At 35.4% G+C, this 16,032-nt stretch overlaps 1 protein-coding gene across 10 annotated transcripts in view; it reads left to right on the plus strand.

Moving 5' to 3' along the window:
* Window positions 1-16,032, plus strand: part of PCDH7 (protocadherin 7) — a 288,269-nt gene that overhangs the window by 22,321 nt on the left and 249,916 nt on the right. The window lies entirely within an intron of this gene.

The raw sequence follows: 16,032 nt of genomic DNA on the forward strand, positions 1-16,032 counted from the left end.
GTGTCTATACATTCAAAGTCATGTCCTGTTCCTTCTTTACTGAGCAACAAATAACAGTTTTGAGGTAGAAAAAATCATGGGGTAGATCAAGGAGATTCAACTGAGAAAATGACAAGTGTGCATTTTTCTTTACCTAGGGGAAAAAAACCCCAAACCAATATGGGGAAATATTTGCACACAGGCATATAGTGGCTGTCTGAACAGGGAGATAGAGGTGCATTGGGAATCTTAACAGAAATGGTTCAGAGGGGTCCATCTGACTAACGTGGATTCTTATGTCCTTGATAAATACCTGCCTAGCTGCAGATGAAAGCTATATGGGATGTCATTGAATATGTCTTCGTGAAGAGTAGGATGCCGTGACAGAGAGGTCCTTACAGACTCTCACAGTGACTACAATAAGGAGCAGTAACTCAGTACCATGAGTTTTTATGGCAGATTCTGCAACTGTCTTATTTCACACGAGTTGTGTAGGAGACCAGGATGTGATTATAATATGGTTGTTTATACATGACCTAAAGACTGAGTTTACTCTCCATGCCCAAAGAACATAATATATCGGTTGTCTGGGCTTTGAATAATAAATTTTAACTTTATTAACCTTTATTTCTTCAAATATAGGTGCCTCTAGATATTTCTCACACATAAATGGTTATATTACATAAATAAACCTCCTCTTATTGGTCAGCTTTCACAAAATTTTTAGACATAGTCTATGAATTTCTAGGGGTCTATAAATCTCAGTCTGATAAAAAGAATTTTATAAATTGTGCAACTAGTTCCTGTGACTGGTTTCTCTAACATTACAGGATGTTAATGTCAGCCCCTGCAAAGAATTTGTAAGGCCACATCTTGGTTCCTGTTCTCGCAGATTTGTCATCTACAGAGCCATAAAATAGGCAAAGAGCCAGGCTGAGCACATAGTTAGAAATGTCATCATTCTTATGTTATTAGTCCCTGGTTTAGCGGATTTGGAGAAGATATGGAAGATTTAGTTGTGCCTGTCTCCAAGCTATTGCTTTAATGCAGGCTTGACTTCTGTTCTAGCAAAAGACCATTTGGGGAGCAGTGCGTTGCTGAAATATAGCTGTTTCTGTCATTCAGATTGGGGGGGTGACCTGTAAAGAGAAGACAACGACAACTGTCAAAATGGTTTAAAAGAGGTATTTTCTATCCCTTTCTCTGATCTTGAACTGAACATATTTTGAAATAAAACCCCTGTGTATCAGTAGTTTAGTATTTCTAGCTCCCATTTTTGAAAAAAAAAAAAAGAAAGAGAGTTCACATGTGAAACAGAAACAAATAAAAGGCACAGTCCTGCATACTGTGGTGAACATTGTGTTTACAGGACTTAAGGTTAATATTTTTATATACTGTTTATCCTCAGACTTACTATTAAATTTATAGAGTTGTTATTTTTAATACCTAAAAAGCCTCTTTTTTCAGTAATTGTTTTGTCCAATACTAATCGAAAAGTGCTTTTTGTTTGCCACCTCTGATATAGTTCGATTCATTTTGTTTACTTTAAAGAATTAATTATTATTCTGCAATGTTGAATTAATTTTTTGCATGACAATTTAATTATTTATAATATTGAATATAATTATAAGTATACATATTTATATTAATAATTAATTATTATAATAATTTAATTACTTTAAAGAGAAAAGGAATACAATTTTTTTTTTTAAAGTCACTACTCTGGATTTTTTTCATTAGCTAACATATTAAGGAACTTTTGAGACTTAGCACCTGCACATGCATATAAGCTAGTTTGCATTTGTTTTAATATAATCTTTCAATTCAAGCAGAAGATAATTTAGAAGAAAAAAAAAGACATGTCTATATACATTAGCAGTGTATTATTTTATCTCTTCATAGACTTAATATACTATTTTTAACCTTTAAAGCTTAATTTTTTAATCAAAGATGGCATTCATGTAAAACATATTATTTTAGAGAAGAGTACTCAAATGATGTGTAAAGTCTGAAGTTAAATGGTTGTGGATTAAGAATAGGCATGAGAAATACTTCAGAGTAGAGAGAGTGAGAACCAGAAAGGGTTTGTAGTATGAGTGTTTTTACAATTGTCGTTAACGTCATTGATACAATAATATTTTATAGGACTGAATATTCAGAGGTATGTAATGAATAGTGTTATCTGTTATATTTCCATTTAATTTTATAAAGAAACTTTTAAAGATGTATGTGTGTAAATTTGTGTGGTAAGGCAGATCCTGTTCAAAAGAAGAGGCTTATTGTTATCTGATCACCAGACATGGTATGTTTATACCACTCCTTGTTTTGTTTTGTTTTGTGGTTTTTGTTTTGTTTTAAGAAGCATAGCCTGCCAGAGTACAGAGCTACAAATTCTGTCATGAATTTTATGCACTGGTTGATCACTACTGTGTTTCATTGGTTGCTGGTGGCACAGTCTCAGTGCAACGCATTAAAATAATTCCTTACATTTCTAGCAGCTACTGAAAAGTGATGTTCTTTGATGTTTCTGTGATGATTTAAAATTTTTGGACATAAAAATTGTTACTGCCCTACATAAGGAAAGGTTCTGGCAAGTCGTATAACTGTATAACCGTTTCATTCACCTGCTGTGAAAGTGATCGAGGTCTAAGTACCTTATGTAAGCGTCTGTCTGCTGGCTTTTGGAAGTGATCAAAATTCCCTGTGATATACTCAGGCATCTCCCATTCTTCTCCAGTAATCCCAGCACGCAAAGTCCAGTAGAAAACAGCTAATACAGTATGTGTGATAAGGAGTTACAAATGTCAGTATAGTCTCCTTCTAAGTTATCACATTCCCAGAGGATGCCAGAGAAGTTAGTATATTACTCATTGCAGTTTCAGCTTTTATCCTCTGATGAGACCTACTTGTGGATAATCTGCATTATGTGTTCTGTGTAGTATCCTGCAGTGCAATATCAGTGTAGAATTTTGTTTTGATACTATCTTGGGAGAAAAATATTAGAGGCTTTTGCTTTCTTTTGAAATAGCCTCTAAGCCAAGTGATATCTGCAGTTTGTTTCCACTTCTTTTTAAAAGTTGACCATGTGTGCTGGGGCTTTGACCTTTTTCTGTCTATGCATATGAACTGCATCGTTAGCATATTATTTTAAAGAAAAAGACAGGTTACATTTTTACATAAATATGCATGTACATTTATAAAATACAAAAATGTCTATTTCTTGCTCATATCCCCAGGTACTAGGCAAGTAGCTAATGCAGCTACAGTTGCTGCAGTTTTGGAAACCGTGTTCCGGGATTATTTTGTTCATTTTGTGCTTTTTACATTTTTATGCAAAAATTGATTTAATTAGCATAATTTAATTCATAGGAACATACCTGTTCTTTGTAAGACTAGCTACCATGCTTCTCTTACCCTCCAGAAGAGGATGGCTGGCTTCAAACTACCTATTGGGAATGGTTCCTGGCCTGTGGCGGCTGCAGAACTGTGCCTAAGCACTCTTGCTGGTTGGCGTCAACCAAAACTATGCTGAAGGTCATGCCGATAATTTAGTGCTATGGATATTCACTTGTCAGAAACTGGGCACGTGCCATGGTCCTGTATAGTTTACTACTATAGATAATCGTGCTTTACTGTCCACTCAGAAAGCTTTTAGTATATTCCAGTAATGGACTCTCTTTTTAGAAAAAAAAAGAAAAACATTTTTTGTGTCATAGCTACTTGCCAAGATGGTCACGTATGTACATATTTCCATATGGAAAATAAATTTTTATGTGATGACTGAATATAGACATACTTAAAAGATCAAGTAGACTTTTAAGTGATGTTGCATTCACAAATACATTTTTTTGCACGCACTTAGAAAAATGACTCGTAAACATCAGGCTTATGATTCTGTGCAGGCTATTACTTGTAGGCTCATTGTTTTTAATTTCAGATCTCAGCTTTAAAAAAAAAAAGTAAAAACAAGAACAAAACCCAAAGCAAAGTAATACCCATAATATTATTTGGTAGGTATGTGTATTTTTAACTAGATTTAATTTGTTTTTTTGACTCTCTAAAAGCTTAAAAAAGATTTTCGTAGGTAAAATCTTTCTAATATAAATATCACCATTGCTATGCTGATTACAGTGCTCTACAGAATCAGGGATCTTTTCCTCTTTCCAATATATGACTATTAAGCAAAATCTCGTGGGAAGAATAATGCCCACAGCATTTCCCACTAACCACTTGGAACTGCTTTTTGTAGGAATATTACCAATGGAACTGTGAACTCAAATTCTCATTTCAGCGTAGGTATAAAAGCACACTAGAAAAATTATCCTAAATTTACATTTATATAACTGAAAGTAGAATATGTCCTGTGATACTTTTACCATATATCCATGCAAAGTGGCAATTGAAATATTCCCTCACTTAATACTAAAACTGAAATCCCTGTTGGGTAGGAACTTAAATTCCTGTTATTGGGAAATATGTTAGCTCAGGATGGCCATGGGTACCACAAATTGCTAAGAGCTGCCCCTGAATAGAGTGTAACTAACTATTTATCAGCAGGCGTTGGTGGTATTGAGTGAACCTCAGGAAATTCTGACAATGTAAAGTTCTGACAGGTTCTTGTTCACTTCTTGAGGCAAAATTGGAATTTCCTACTGTAGTAAGCTAATAAAAATGCATTAGGGTTAACAGTAGGAGCTCTGGAATGGTTTTGTTAACCTTTTCATTCTGGTGATCCTCATTAAAATGTACTAATGCAGATATGAATGCTCTGAAATGGCTAACACCAGTGAAAAAAATATAGTACAACTGCTAATATCACAGTTTGATGCATGCTTAAATCGCTAAGGAAAGTACTGAATTGCTTTTTAAGTGCAAAAAAAAAAAAGGACCTATATCATTCTATCACACTCAGATAATTCCCAGATGGCTGGAGGGATAGTATTCAAATTAGGGAAAAAAAAAAATCTGGCCAAATATGAGAGTTTTCAGCACCCAAAATAAATTGAGAATTCTATGAGAAATAGCTGCTGAGAATAAAAGTGCTATTTCAACCTCACCACGTATAAAACTCACAGAAGCAATAGACTAAATTTGGATTATTCATAAAGTCTCACTGAACTGACATAAAGCAGTTCAGTGAGACTACTGTGGCATGCCATTCTAAAGCCCATGTTGCTCAAATTCAAATACTTCTAGTTTCAATCAATCTTTATTATCCACTTAAGTGCTTGGGATTGATCAAAACAGCTGGCAATGCTTGAAAAAATGTATCAGGTGTGTGTGAGCTACTAGCCTTTAACATGGTTCATTAAAATATGTCCTGAAATCCCTTTTGCTTCATACAGGACAGGCTGTTGTACACTCACAAGTCATCCATCAAATGGCTGGGAAGTTGGCTGTCACATGGCAACTACAGCAGTGATATAAGCACAAATGTACCACTTCATTCTTTTTTTTTTCCTATGGGAAAATCTGTATTGATTTATTTCAAATTGTTTGGAATCTGAGAGGTTTTCTGCTTGCAAGAGTTATGAATTGAAGGCATTAAAATAAAAGCTTTTTACAGGAATGAAATTCTCATGCAATGTAAGAACTATTAGTCTGAAAAAAAAATCTCTGCAAACTCAGGGTATTTTTTGGCTGAAAAAACTGAAGATCACATGATAACACTGTCCTGGGAATTATATAAGATTTAAAAAGATTGACTGTAGCAAGTATTACACACTGGTGTATTTTCAGTAGTCCTGGTGTTCTTATGAGGTTTTCACCTTTAACATTGCTTTTTCTTTAATTATAGTAAATTACTTTGGCCATTGTTGCGGGCTGACGCCAGCCAACAGCCAAGCACCCACATAGCTGCTTACTCACTCCCCTCTCCCACGGGAAGGGGAGAAAACAGAAGGTGAGAAGACTTGCGGATCGACATAAAGGCAGTTTTATAGGTGAAGCAAAAGCTGCACACACAAGGAAAGTGAAATAAGGAATTCATTCACTACTCCCCATTGGCAGGCAGATATTTAGCAACTGCCTCGAAAGCAGGGCTTCATCACATGTAGAGGTTACATGGGAAGACAAATGCCATAACCCCAAACATCCCCCCTTTCTCCTTTCCCTGAGCTTTTATTGCGGAGCATGGTGTCAAATGGTATGGGATATCCCTAAGGTCAATTTGTCAGCTGTGCTGGCTGTGTCTCCTCCCAGTTTCTTGCTCGCCCCCAGCCTACTTGCTGGCAGAGTGAGAAAAAGAGAACGCCTCAATGCTGTACAGGCTCTGCTCAGCAGTAGCCAAAAGATTGGTGTGTGATCAACACTATTTTAGTCACAAATCTGAAACACAGCACCACACAGGCTGCTGTGAAGAAAATTAACTCCACCCCAGCCAGACACCATACAGCCATCTAATTATTTAATTACCTTATATTTGTAAGGCTGTTTCCTACGATTAGGTGAGCTACCATTTCCCCTGTCTTTTTTTTCCTCAAATTACTAAGTCTTAATGATACGTTCATGATAATGATAATAAAAGTTCACCTTTTCAAAGCAGTAAAATAAATGGATCAAATTCACTGTTTTGCCTTGTGTCATGAGGCAGTACAGAGCATTAGATAGAAACTGGTGAATCTGTCTCAGAACCTAATGTAGGTTGAACAGCAAAGCCATGGGAAGTCTTAACATTGACCTGAGAGTCAGCTGGATCAGCACCTACTTAAAAGTTCACATGAACTCAGGAAAAATTGTTCATAGCTGCATATACCTACTCATAGCAGAAAAGAGATGTATCAAACTTTTTTTTTTTAATTTGGATTAACTCGTGGTGTATTTTTTTTCTGATTTATTCAGTGCTAGTAGTTGCTATGGTATGCTGAATAACATCTGTAAGTCATTATTTCTGAAGTTACATCAAATGCCAAATGATATCAAACTTTGTGATAGAATCTTTTATAACAGAATTCCTGAGGGCTTCTGTATAACATACAGTTGGACAGAGAAATATGTTACAATCATACAGAATTATGATAAAGAAAAGTTAAAAACATGGTATACACTGTTCTGGAGAGTCAGCATGATGATATCTTAGTATGTCAGGATTCTGACCACAATCTTAGATGAACCTAACTGTATGAGGCAGCATGATATTTTGTAATACCTGTGAATATTTGATGTAGTAGAGAAGGAACAATTTATTTACCTTCAGATGTTCCCTATTTCAGTCCCTGAACATCAAAGGAGCCTGGGGAACCCCTTGGGAAGCATAAGTTGATTATCATTGTTTGCCATTGTAAACAGAAGCTTCTAATTCTAAACTTTAAAGATAAATTGTATTTAGGACACGCTCAAACAAGCAATTCCAGTTTAACTGAAACACTTCTTAAACAGATTTTTTTTTTTAAAAGGAAACCATTTTGACAGAACTGGGTTAAGAAGTAATTGCACATATGGTTCTTCTGGCAGATGTGAGGAACTTCTTACCTCCAACAGGAAAGAGTAGGGAGAAGCAGCTGGTAAAAACAGGGGACGATAACCTCTTAGCCTAGAACAGCATGCTTAATTGTCATCCTGTGGTAGGCATTTCAAAGTGCATTTAGATATAGACACTGGTCATCTGAAGAAACAGGAAAGGCAATAAAGGATTGGACTTTAACTGGGTACCGTGCTAAATGTTCGCTGTCTTTTTCTATAGTTCTGAGAAATTTGAAAGTGTTGAGAGTTTGCTTAATGACTTTGTGTATAGATGACTGCAATGCCTGCTTTTGGAAGCCAATCTATATTTCGAGTCACCTAATTGTAAGAGTAATAATCCAGATATGCTTCTTGGAGGAGGCATGTGAAAAGAACTGCTTTTTTGCACGTTCCTAATCGGCGTGTTATGAACAGTTGATAAATTTGTGGAAAAGATTTCCAAACAAAATAGCTGGCTGAAGATTATATTGGTCATGGCAGCAAATCACAGGACTGATAGAGTAAATGGAGATCTATATTGAAAGGGTAGTAAAGAAAAAATCTGTAGTTGGACTGTTTTCCTTCAGGCTATAATTATTACCTATGAGAGGTTTGCCTATTAAACCAATAACTTAGAGGAAGTCACAAGTGAGGAGCCATAAAAATCCATTCTGTTTACGTTGGCGCTACCTAAAAAGAACAAGGGGAAGAGGCTAATGGAACAGATAATATTAAACAAATGCTGAATGTTGGCTTTTTACATTTGATTTCCCTCATAAATGCCTCCACTTCATTAAGTGTTTTAGCTTTACTTTTTCATTAATTTAATCCAAGGTAATGACTATTGCTTGCAAAACTTTTCCTGCATTACCTTGGCCACAGAATTAGAAACTCAGAATGAGCCTGACAGGCACAGAAAAGTTTGTTGCTGCCCAGCACATTACTTGTTAGATATTTTTGTCCAAGCAAAGTCTACAAACCTTGCAGGAGGAATAAAAATATAGCATTAGAAGTGTAGTGTTAGTTAACTTGCATCTAAATTCTTAAAAACCTTCAAAAAAGGAGCATTCAATGCCTACCTAGGTAGAGTGTACTAGTATTTTACAACTATTGTGTATTTTTTTTTCTAAAAGCTTTGCTACTGCTGCTGTGATTCTTTGTGCTGTTTAAGAGTCCTTCACCTCTGTCCCTAACTGCTCAAGCCTTCTCCACTTCTGGAGGCCACTTCAATTTGTTTTTATACACTTTAAGTACTTAAAAATAATAATTAAAAAACAGTTTCATAGAAACATTTGACTGAGAGAAATGAATTAGAGAAATAGGAAGCATTCAGCAGGCAGCAGACAAAAAGGGAAGTCAGTAAGTATGGTTTGAAGAAGGCAATACATGCCTAAACCAGATCTGTTGAAATGGTAGTGTGGAAGCAAGGGCTAAGGTAGTTTCATCTTTACCTCTTCCTAGTGTACATGGAAGAAAGTTCTTCATTGTCCTTTTGTAACGTTTTGGGGAATATTTTTAGTCCTTTGACAATTTTAAATAAGCTAGCATCAGGAAAGCCAGTTTATGTTTCATGGACTTCTCATTGTTGCTGTTCTCTGGATTCTCTCTGATTTATCGGTGTGTCTGGCACCAGATACTGATACACGCAGGCAAATTCTGGTGCCTGAGCTGTGCTTATTATTATAACTGAAGCCTTACCAGTTCTGAGTGGAAAATTATTTTCTGTGTCCTATGTACCAACATTCCTTTTCCTGCGTTCCTGGCGTTTGACTCGTTTACTGCACATCTTGGCTCATTTTTAATTGTCATTCTGCTATAATTTTTGTTCCATTGTAATGACACCTGTCTGTGAGGCAGCATATAAAGTAAATTTATTTGTTTCATCTTTGTGTGCTAGATTTTTCCTTTTTTTCAGTGCTACATTTTGCAGTGCCTACTACTGAGTTTATTCTGTGGATTTCTCAAGGTCATTTGAATTCAAAACTTGTTTCCTCAGGTGCTCACAGCCTTTCCCTGTGTTGGGTCATCCACAGTTTCCACAAGTGTATTCCATTGTTCAAGACTAATGAAATATTGAGCCAAGGCCAAGAAATATTCCTATGGCATCTCATTTGCAGTTCCCTCTTTTCCTGTCAGCAAATTGTTGATAGCTACCAAATGACAGTTTTTTTCGACTAACTGAACATCAATACCACAGAGAACACTAATACTGTGGTCATTTGGTCTAGGCAAGTAGGATTCAACCTCTAGCTTGTACCCTCTTTCAGTCACTTAAGATTCTTTCAATTCTTGCTTTAGCTCAGATAGTCTTTGAATGAACAAACCTACTTACAAATAATTACTGTTAACTGAAACAAATAAAGCTAGTGCAACTCCTAGAAAAACAAAACCAAAACACCTCCTAGAAACAAATGACAGAGTTTTGTATTTTTGCATTTTCACTTCTAGTGAAGTGAAAATTTGAATATTCTTAGAAAAAATGTGTATATTAAAGTTAAGAGACCGTGGTTTAAAAACTCACTAAATACTTAGCCGGCACAGAGATAGTTATTAGATACTGAAGGCATTGGTTATATTCTAGTCATACCCTAAATAGGGATATATCAACCTAGCAAGTTGGTTTAGGTAGTAATAGCAGCATGGAATTCAGAATGAACTGCAAAAACACCCCAAAACTTAAAAATATCTGAGTTCTGTGTTGTAGTTGCACACAACCATACACTGCTAACCAGTTCGTTAACACTGGAACTAAGCTGGTTCCATTACCTACACAATCCAGTCACACCAGGCACTGCAGCATAAGCCTACTTGTAAATCAGAGGCAGAGAACCATTGAACTTGTGCCAAGTTTGGCAGTCATAGAGACTGGCCTGATCCTACAGACCAAAATACTTGCTACTGCTATACAGTCTATTTTTTTCTACATTGTTAGTTCAGTCATACCCTTTCCTGCTGCTGCAAACTCTTTTTTTTGGTATGAGTTAATTTGAGTGCTTCTGACTGTTGAAATAGTAGATGATAGCTGATAGTGCAGTTTGTGTATCGGCTGTTAATCCAGTTGTCTGGACTTGCTAATTAAATCCATCTGTATTGTTGCTCTTCCTAAAGTTAGGAAAGCAGGAGTGGAGTAAGTCAGCTGTAGCAATTCTAGTTTCTTCTTGCTGTGGAGGTAGGCACATCATTGCTATTACCACGGTTAATGCAAGGCTTTCCTTTAGTTTGACATGGTGTAATGGAACAGCTAAGAAGAATGAGTATTTTTATTTCATGGGTTATGTCCATGAGCTTTCTCACTCTGTTGTAATTTCTGGAGGAGAAAGAATATTTTATTTATTATTTTTCCTCTCCTGCCATTTGAAACCTTTTGGTTGGTTTCAGGGAGAGATCTTAATGAGTTTACCGTTTCTTCAGTTTTTTCCTGATAGAGAAAAGGGGAACAAGAAAGAGTTTTGCTATTTTGTTTCTGCATCATTTTTGCTTTGTCATTTATTCCATCGTCAGCCTTTGTTATTCTTTACAACTCTTTCAAGCAGGAAATGGCAGCAGGAGAAAAATGTGGCTGATGAGACTTTAACAAAACTGTTCATAGAAACAAAGGGAAAGGAATATCTGTTTCAAGATATAAGAGAACAATACTGTGTTGAGACCTCCGTCTTGTAGGTATTTACATATGTGATCAGGATCTTAGTGTACAGCTCATATGCTTCAGTTGAAACCTTTGCCAAAATAAGGTCTTAATTCATGTTTGCATGTGTTTGAAAAGTAGTTTTCAAAATGAGAAGGAATTTGGAAAAAAAAAAAAAAGACAAACCCCTGTGGCAAAATCTGGCTTTGATTTTTAAGTTCAACAATAGAAAAATTTCTCATTAAATATACTTGATTTTTAAGTTCCATGTATAAAACATGATTTGCAAAACCGCTTTAGTTTGACATACAAAACCAAAATTACTGTATAAATGTGTTTCTGTACTTTTTTGTTATTCCTTTGGGTAAATGCATCTATGCTTCTATGTTTTGTAGTTCATTATCTACTGAAATAACTTATCTAAGATTTGTTCAAAGAAACATGAAAAAAACCCACTTTGTTTCTTAAGGAGAAAATACCCAAAGATTTCCTCATATTTTTCATAATGATAAGTTTCAATGTTATTTACTTGTTTCATCTTGTTTCTTATGTTTATATGAGTGCTTAGATTGATTACTTTTATTTTTATTCCATTTGATTGCACAACCCCTCTGCTTTTATTAAAATCTAATATTTGCAGATCAGTGGGAGCAGTTCAATTAAAATGGCCAACCAATAGAAAAAATTCAAAGACCAGAAGAAAAGCTATTTTGAAAAAAAAAAAAAAAAGTTATTTGCCTTGTTTGTATCATTTACTGATTTCTGGTATTTCATTTGAGCGTAAAGTAAAATTCAGAGTAGAAGTCAGATAATTGAGGAAATAGAAATGAAATTAAAATTACAAAATTACAAGTCACAAAAAATAGTTAATGAAATAAAGTTGTATTATGCCAAACCATTAAAAGCTTGCTTTTCAGGCAGATGAATAAAGACAATTCTCACTACAATCAGTGAAGAGCAGTGGGTGATTAGTGCCTCTAAAGATAACTCCTGCAGGCTAGACCAGATCCATGTTAATTTTTAGGATGAGAGAATTGAAAAGGAAGAATATTCAGAGTTGGAAGAAGAAATATTTACTCCAGAGGGCTGTACCACTCAGCCTCTGTGTATCCCATCTACAGATGATATTATTAAAGGAAACCTCACAGTGAATATTTTCTGTATAATATATTGTATTTTACAAATTTTTTTAAAAAGGATTTTGGAACACAGCCTGAAGTAGGGATTAGATTTTAAGGAATTTGCCCTATGGAACTGGGGTTAGTTTAAATTTTCGACCTGAGGATGTAAAAATTGCTTCTTTTTCTTAGTTGAAGAAGCAGTTCAGTATGCTGGAGCTGTTCCGTAAGGAGGAAAAAGAGGCAAGTGCAAACTCCTGGCCAGAGCCCAGCTGCCTGTTAGAGTTCCAAAGCTTGTCCTGATTCACTTCTATTTGTTCTTCTCTGGCTTGTTCATTCATATCCTTTCCACTGAATCATGAAACAAGAAACTGTGAAATCTTTGGATCAGTGGATTTTGGTATAGTTTTGGATCTCTAGGCATTCCATGATTTAACGTAATTGACAGTGTTTTTAAGACTGTGTTTCCTTAGAGTTTTTTTCTAATGTATGCAATAGTAGGTGGCAGATTTTTTGCGTCTAGAAACACTGAATTGAAACACTATCACTGACATTATCAACAGTTTTTCCAAAATCCTAGCACTACAAAAGAATGAATAAATAAATGTTTCTGCATACATTTCATAAAGTATTTATAAACAAGCTTCACAAAATAAATATTTTTATACCTATTTCATAAACTAAATTCTGGTCCATTACTGAATAAACAGAGTAGATCAATTTTTGTGGTGCAAACTTATTTGATTCTCATTTCTCTATGACAGTAGTCCACAGGATTTGGTCTGTTGCTAGTTGTGAAGTAATGATGGATGGACCTGTGGAACTTTGGATTTGACTGAACCTAAAAAATAATTCCTCGGTATTATGAAAAAAATATTGAATTTAGCATCTTAAACTGAATACATGTTCTGAACAAGCAAGTGCATAGGTTTGATCATCATAAAATACAGAAGAAAAAAAGAGTTTTCATAATTTTCTGGTTACTATAGAAATAAATGTATAAATCTGTAGAAAAGATTAAGGAAATATTACACTACTAAGATAGGATGGAAGATAGGTGAAGGAAGTCTGGATGGTTGGTATTTTGAGCCTTAGCTCTAACAGGTTTCCAAAGTCTCGTCTTATTTTCTTCTGTTGTTCTGTCGGACTCTGTGTCAAATTTAGAAGTGGCTAAGTACACTTCAGTATAAGGGAGACTAAAATAGTGTCATACCGCTTCTGCTTCCTCCAAACACAATACATGTACAGTTGCTTTATACCCACTCCGCCTTAGAGGTCTGATTCATGGGTGTGAATATCTAACTTTATGACACTTACTACCCATGTCTATCTATCGCTTTGTCACTCTTGGGCAGCGTAATTGCTCATGCAGCAGTTATTGGATCAGTGCAAGATGAAGCCCAAATATTAAAGAACAAGTGCTCTTTTGCCATACTATACCAGGCTGTAAACTGCAGCTATTAGCAGCTGCCTCAAAAATAGTCTTGCTTTTCCAAGTGTGGGAGCAGAGATCTGTGAGGGGGCAGTAGGGTCGATAGCTGAAGCAAAGATTACTGCTAGCTGTCTCCAGGAAAGCTACTCGTTGTCTTGCATCAGAATCACTCAGTTCAAACTCACATCCAGTTAGAAACCCTTGCCTGTTACTTCTTAGCTTGGCCAATTATTTTTAAGAAAATGTACACATCACGTACACATGATAAAATGTATACAGGAACTGTGAAAGAATGTAGAAAGTAAGAAGTTTGTGTCAGACCTCTCTGTTTACCCCTCTGATAGGTACTTAGTGCCTAGTGCAGGGAATCACCTTTCCTCTTCCCCTCCACATCAATTTAGCTCCTATGTAATGTCTAACAGTTTTCCAGGCTTGAGTTTAGATTTGTGTTACCATGAAGTCAAAATCTGTTGTATTTTAGTCTGATTCAAAGACATTGAACTTCTATCTTTATGCAAACTTAACTCTAAAACATCAAAAGTGTCCAAAATCTTTAGACTTTGGTTTGTTGTTGTTTTGTTTTTTTTTTCCTGAGTGAGTGGGACAGCTATAAGAAAATCCAAGTGCTCTTGGAAGGCTCTGGAGGTCCTCTGAGGAGTTTAAACAATCCCTTGGGTGCTGAAAGAAACTATCCCTTTAGAAACTTCAGGATGTTTAATTAGTACTCCTTTCTTTGTTCATGGTTTGCAACAAAGACTCTTTGTCAGCTTTGGGTTAAACCATTAATGAAAAGGGTGTGTTAATTAAACAACTTGCTTATTTCTAATTGGCAAAAGTACCCTAGGTCTCCTGAGACTTAGAACTAAGCACAGCAACGTCTGCTAAGAGACACTCATGAGTTGGTAAGAGACGTCATAGAAAATATTAAAGCATGCAGGGGAAGAAGCAATAATGAAAATCTTGTGTGCTGAATGCTTCACAAGAGGCAAAATGTGGATATTCATATTCTCAGGAGTCTTTCTCTTCTCTCTTCTCTTCTCTTCTCTTCTCTTCTCTTCTCTTCTCTTCTCTTCTCTTCTCTTCTCTTCTCTTCTCTTCTCTTCTCTTCTCTTCTCTTCTCTTCTCTTCTCTTCTCTTCTCTTCTCTTCTCTTCTCTTCTCTTCTCTTTTCCTTTTCTTTTTATCCTTTTCTTTTTATCCTTTTCTTTTTATCCTTTTCTTTTTTCTTTCCCCCCCCCCCCAGCATGCAATTTGCACAACTAGAGTTACAACTAAAACCTGTTATTTGGAAGGAAATTAGCAGGATGGCTTGAAATTTTCAGTTTTTATTACAGCATGTAGAAACAATATTCAGCTCTTTTTTTAAAAAAAAAAATTTACCTGTTCTGGATGTCATTGATTGAGAGAAAAGGAGAACAGCACATGTATGGAAACAGCTTCTGAGATGGAATGCATTGATTTCACACAGCAAAGTGGCAGCATTGCCCCTTTTGAGTCAGGTTTTTTTATTGACATTCACTAATGTATTAATAGGAAGTCCTGCTGGTAATCCCTTCAATTTAGGTTATGTTACATAGGAGTATCAGCAGTTGTGTTGACAGACTTCCACAAAATCATTCTATCACAGTATTTAATGTCAATATAAAGACAAATATTGTGAGATGCTACATATTTTAGTTTACATTTTTGGAAAAAAATATGCAGCCTTAGCTGATATCTATGAGAAACATTGTGCTGCTACCTTAAAAACATAGGTCACGTTAAAGGTTTCACATGTAATTGTTTTCTCTGCAAGTGGTTATTGCAACTTCAATACTGATAACTTTATTCTCTCACATATTTTAATAAGTTGAAGAGTCATATTTGTGAAAAGTATTGAAGAATCACATTTTTACAGCAGTAGTTTGCTGTATACTGAAAGGTGTTGTAGTGAATTAATACAAAACAGAAACTCATAAGAATCCAGTTTGAATTTTGGCTTATAAATTATTTATAGATGCTAATCTATGTTGCCCATTTGCCATTTAACTGAGAGAATAACTAATTTTCATATGGATTTTTAAGCATTTGTTTTATTAATTTAAATAGTTACTATACCTTAATGGAAACATATTGTAAGTAACGTTTCTTCTTTTGAATACAGTAACTTGCTTTGTTTTCACTGTTAAAGGTATCACTTCATTATTGAGAAGAAACTAACATCTCTTATGTATAATTTCCTATATATGTAATCCCACATGTAGAAAGCTCCTTAAGGACACAAAAACTAAAATAGCAAACTAGCTTTGCCATGAATGTGCTAGGTAGTTAGTTCGATAACTCGTGACAGCTTTAACTTACCCATTTCTTACATGATTTTGGTGAATGCTGTGTCAAGATTTTGAATTGATGCCAACCTGTATGTAATCTAGTTCACTATTCCTTTGGGAATGTCTAATA

This window comes from Ciconia boyciana, chromosome 5 (assembly GCF_034638445.1).
Source record: "Ciconia boyciana chromosome 5, ASM3463844v1, whole genome shotgun sequence".
Taxonomy (NCBI): Eukaryota; Metazoa; Chordata; class Aves; order Ciconiiformes; family Ciconiidae; genus Ciconia; species Ciconia boyciana.